Genomic DNA, 5,957 nt, shown 5'->3' with positions numbered 1-5,957 from the left:
TTCATGTATCAATCTTTCACACTTCTTTTCAATTTTACTTCATTTTTTCCACTTCCTTCCAGAAAATTAACATTTTCAGAGGAATTTGCACGCACTTTTCTTCAAGGATCACCATTAACCTTCGTTTCCCTCTTTACAAGTTTCTTCATCTGGTTCTTACTCTGATTCATTTTGGTGGATTCCTGCATCCTCTCTAGCCACTTCTCCCTCTTTTCCTTCACTGTTTCTTCAGTATTTTCATCTCACCTCGCTTAACCTTTATTTGTTGATCTTGCGATAACACACACAGCTTTGGCATTAACATTATTTATATGTACTTCTTAAGTCTTTGAGATATATTTTCTCCCAATTCATTGTCAATTCCTTGTTTATCAGCTTTCCCATTTTCAGTCTTTCGCCTTGACTTTTAGTTATTATTAATCCCTCTTACTCCTCTCAGCTCAACCTTGCATACCCGATCATATGATCATCATCTCACCGCCCTCATTACTCTCAATTGTCGCTAGCATCGTTCTCTCTACATGAATGAAAACAGTCAGTCTCCTTTCAGTACACTCTCTGTTCCCTCTGTATCAGTTATATTTATATACAATCACTCAAATAAATGATGACCCGATTCTCAATGCGTTTTCCTCAGGAGGTGGTATCAGGCAACTTCCAAACCACAGTCAAATTTTTTTTATTACACACCAGGGAGAACTGAATATATATATTGTTACATAGCCTATGATTTCATCATCCTTTGTGTAATTTTAACGCACAGTTGCTGCATGTTTGATCACGAGCGTGTTCTGCCTCAGTCCCCCCCTTCTACCGTTATAGTAGAGTAAGTCGACATTTCTGTTATTCAGTGCGGGATTGTCATCTCTTTGTCCCCATGGCTTCATTTGCGCGTCCTTATTACAAGTTGTATCAAGCTCTGCCAGCCCCTATATAATGAGCTCAGTCTCTGCATCATTGCCACTTAGATCTGCTCCTCATTTTGTTCACATCTCTGTCCTCCCCTGTACAGATATTATTATTGTGAGTGCTCAAGAAATCTCCAACCATCTAGCAGCTGTGTGTAATTTGAGTATAACTGTTGTTGCATTTTTTCTTGTACTGTATACCATAAGTTTAATTTGTGGGCCTAGTGAAGTTTTTGTAATTCGTGTGGGGTTCTTTATGTCAGTCATTTTTGATAATAGTTAGCATCTGTAATTATTTATCTGGCATTCCCTGAGTATTATCTGGTATCTCATTTTATCAGGGCTGACTTAGATAAATTTACTCTTGCTAATTTCGTGTTAATAGAGGCTATTGCAGTTAACCATATATTTAACCTGTTTTTGCCATTACATTATCCTTATGAGTCCTGAATGTTTTGTTGTTAATTTAAGCATTAAACTTTAACTTGTAATTTTACCTAACTCTTTTGTTTTGAACCTGGAACTTTACGGGACAGTAGTGACTCTTCGTATTCTCACTTAAAGTGTACATTATCTTTCTCTGTTTCGTAACATAAATTTGGCGACCTCATATCAGGATATTCAGGATATTATCATAAGGATATTGCTTGATGTTTTGTGACTGTTTCTTATTAATTATGTCTACTATTACTACACTTGATGAAGCCAAGGACTTTTTGTCAAATGTGCAAACAGTGTGTGATATAGAAAACAGAACAAAGAATGAACTTAAGATTGTTGCTCAACAATTGGGATTTGTTGTTCGCTCTCATCAGTCTAAAGATCAGATTGTTGCCATGATTAATGAAAGCTTGTTTAATGTAACTCCTCCAAATGAGCAAACGCAGATTGAATTAGCTAAGTTACAGCTAGCCCTGCAGGAGGCTCGTGTTAATGAGGCAAATGCTCGTATTCAAGAGGCAGAGGTACTGGCTCAGGCACAAATTGAACTTGCCAGGATTCAGGCAGACCATGAGTATCGCATGAAACAAGGTGGAACTGGATCATCTTGCTCTGATGATTTTGATGTGGCTAAAAATGTTAAACTTGTCCCTCCTTTTAATGAATCTGATTTAACAAAGTATTTTCAGTTGTTTGAGAGGGTAGCTACAGGTTTTAATTGGCCTAAGGAGTATTGGCCAGTACTCCTTCAAACTGTTCTCACCGGTAAAGCTCAAGTAACTTATGCATCTTTGCCTCAGGATCAGTCTGATAATTATGATGTAGTTAAGAGCTTGATTCTTAAGGCCTATGAGCTTGTTCCTGAAGCCTATAGAGTAAAATTTAGGACAACTTACAAGCAAGATAAGCAATCCCATGTTGAGTATGCAAAAATCAAAGAAGATCTATTAGAGCAGTGGTTAAATTCTAAGAATGTGGATTCTGATTTTGATAAATTTAAGCAGATGATTTTGCTGGAGGACTTCAAAAGGTGTATTTATAAAGATGTAAGCCTATATCTTGATGAGAAAAGAATAGATAATTTGTCTGATGCTGCAGTTTTAGCTGATGAGTATGTTCTCACTCACAAGAGATATTCTAGAGAAAAAGGGAAAGCTGAGAGTAAGTACGTTGCCTCTACTCAGAGTACAGGTAACAGGAAAGAAAATAAAGATGATGTTTCTCAGGAAGTAAATACCAGCTTCACCTCTAGATTTCAGAAAAGTAAATGTACTTATTGTAGTAAGCTAGGTCATACTACGGAGAGATGTTTCAGGAGACAGCGTGATGTGAACAAAAAGGAGTCTTTAAATATTCAGTCAATTGGTCTAGTGTCCACTCTTGAGAGTTCCCAGAATTCTTTAACTGAGTTAACTGAACCTGCTTTGAGGGGTAACTTAAATTCTCATGATGGAGCCCTCTTTGAGCAGTAACGTGGGTGACACTCTCAAGAGTTCATGTGCTAATTTCCTGTCTGATGGTTTTGTCAGTCCTCTGGACAGTAATGACAGGAAATCAGTTAAAATATATCGTGATACAGGTGCTTGCCAATCCCTTATGCTGACCAGTGTTCTAGGCTCTAATGTTAATTCCTCTGATGAAACTGTAATCTTACAAGGTGTAGGGAATAATTACTTCTCTGTCCCTCTGTGCAGAGTGAATTTAGAGTCTGGTTTTGTTAATGGTTCTGTTATGGTTGGGTTGGTTGAGACACTCCCAATGTCAGGTGTAACTTTCTTACTTGGAAATGATATTGGTGGAAGTCAAGTGTGTCCAGCTCCTCAGTTGTCTGGTGAGCCAGTGGCTGCGTCCCAGGATTGTGATGTCCCTGATGTGTTCCCTGCATGTGCTGTCACTAGGGCTAAGTCTAAAGTTACTGGTGATTTAGAGGATAATGATGATGATGAGGTTATCCTAGCTGACACTTTTCTTGCTAATTTGGACCACTCACCAGATGAGGCAGTACCCCGTAGTGTTGATAATTTGTCTCGTCAAGAGTTGGTTGAGTTGCAGGTTGCTGACCCTGAGTTGAAAGGTCTAGCTAACTCTGCTTACAGTGAAGAAGAGTCAGCCGGTGCTTCTACTTGTTATTATGTAAAGTCAGGAGTACTTATGAGGAAGTGGAGACCCCCAACAGCATCAGCCGACTGTGAATGGGAGGTTGTACATCAAGTTGTCATCCCTCGTGTTTGTAGGCAGGATATCATTCGAGTGGCTCATGATTCCAGTTTGGCGGGACACCTTGGAGTGAGGAAGACTGTGGCACGCATTTTGAAACACTTCTACTAGCCAGGTATCTTCAGGGATGTTTCCTGGTATTGTAAGTCTTGTCACACCTGTCAAGTTGTGGGGAAGTGTAATCAGACCGAAAAGGTTGCACCTCTAGTTCCCATTCCTCCTTTTGAGGCGCCTTTCACCCGTGTGTTGGTGGATATTGTGGGCCCTCTTCCTAAGACTTCTTCAGGATTTTCTTATGTGTTGACCATGATTGATATGGCTACTCGTTATCCTGAAGCCATTCCACTTAGAAATATCTCAGCAAAGAACGTGGTTAAGGAAATGCTAGGGTTCTTCACAAAGTTTGGTCTGCCTAAGGAGGTACAGTCAGACCGGGGAAGTAATTTCATGTCGAATGTTTTCAAGCAGTCTCTGAAAGAGTTGGGCATCACCCAGATCACGTCTTCAGCTTACCATCCCCAGACCCAAGGAGCGTTAGAGAGATATCATCAAACACTCAAATCGATGCTCAAGAAATACTGTTTGGAACATCAGAAAGACTGGGATAAAGGTCTTCCATTCGTTGTGTTTGCCGCAAGAGAATCTCCAAATGAATCACTGGGCTTCTCACCTTTGAACTACTGTTTGGCCATGAAGTAAGAGGACCCCTTAAGTTACTCAAGGAATGCTGGCTGTCGGAGGAAGATGACGTCAACCTGCTGGAGTATGTGATGAAGTTCAAAGAACGGCTGTCCACTGCTTTACAGCTAGCGAGAGAGAATTTAGGAGCTGCTCAGGAGAAGATGAAGACTTGGTATGATAAGAAGTCCAGGTTACGCCACTTTCAGCCAGGAGATCAGGTTTTGATTCTGCTACCAGTTCATGGGCAACCTCTTCAAGCCAAGTTTAGTGGTCCTTATTTCGTGGAGAAGAAACTCAGTGATGTCAACTATGTCATCGCCACACCAGATCGTAGAAAGAGCAAGCAACTATGTCACATCAACATGCTAAAGTTATATCACAGGCGGGACGAAAATAATCCAGTCTGCACTGTAGCTGTTCCACCCGAGTCTGCAAGTGAAGCTCTCCCATGCAGTATGAGCCTGAGTGATAGTTTGGGGAAGAATCCTGATATCATGAATGATCTCCAGACTAAGCTTTCTCATCTACCTCCCAAGGAAAGGCAGAAGTTTTCGGCATTACTGCAGGAGTACCCGCAAGTGTTTCGTGCCACTCCAGGAAGAACCACTGTGTTGATGCATGATGTCGATGTTGGAGACGCAAAGCCAATTAAATTGCCTCCTTACCGTGTGAACCCAGTGAAAGTTCCTCTCATCCAGAAGGAGCTTGGCTACCTGTTGGACCACAAGATGACTGAGCCCTGTCAGAGCGAGTAGAGTTCTCCTGTCACTCTAGTCCCTAAGCCAGGTGGGTCACAGAGGCTTTGCATTGACTACAGACGTGTTAATCAGATAACCAAAACAGACACTTACCCTCTCCCTCGCGTGGAAGATTGCATAGACAAGATCGGAAAGGCTAGGTACATAAGTAAGTTTGATTTGTTAAAGGGATACTGGCAAGTACCTATGACTGAACGTGCTAGGGAGATCTCATTTTTTGTAACATTAGGAAAGACCTTTGCATGGTCTGTAATGCCATATACAGATTGTTTTAGAGTAATAAGAAATTTCCTTTGTAAATTTCTTTTTCTTTGTGGGGAGGTGTTACATAGCCTATGATTTCATCATCCTTTGTGTAATTTTAACGCACAGTTGCTGCATGTTTGATCACGAGCGTGTTCTGCCTCAGTCCCCCCCTTCTACCGTTATAGTAGAGTAAGTCGACATTTCTGTTATTCAGTGCGGGATTGTCATCTCTTTGTCCCCATGGCTTCATTTGCGCGTCCTTATTACAAGTTGTATCAAGCTCTGCCAGCCCCTATATAATGAGCTCAGTCTCTGCATCATTGCCACTTAGATCTGCTCCTCATTTTGTTCACATCTCTGTCCTCCCCTGTACAGATATTATTGTGAGTGCTCAAGAAATCTCCAACCATCTAGCAGCTGTGTGTAATTTGAGTATAACTGTTGTTGCATTTTTTCTTGTACTGTATACCATAAGTTTAATTTGTGGGCCTAGTGAAGTTTTTGTAATTCGTGTGGGGTTCTTTATGTCAGTCATTTTTGATAATAGTTTGCATCTGTAATGATTTATCTGGCATTCACTGAGTATTATCTGGTATCTCATTTTATCAGGGCTGACTTAGATAAATTTACTCTTGCTAATTTCGTGTTAATAGAGGCTATTGCAGTTAACCATATATTTAACCTGTTTTTGCCATTACATTATCCT

Source organism: Coenobita brevimanus, chromosome 4 (assembly GCF_032717465.1).
Source record: "Coenobita brevimanus isolate Jiangsu-jjx chromosome 4, ASM3271746v2, whole genome shotgun sequence".
In the NCBI taxonomy this organism is placed as follows: domain Eukaryota; kingdom Metazoa; phylum Arthropoda; class Malacostraca; order Decapoda; family Coenobitidae; genus Coenobita; species Coenobita brevimanus.
This window is presented reverse-complemented; position numbering follows the sequence as displayed.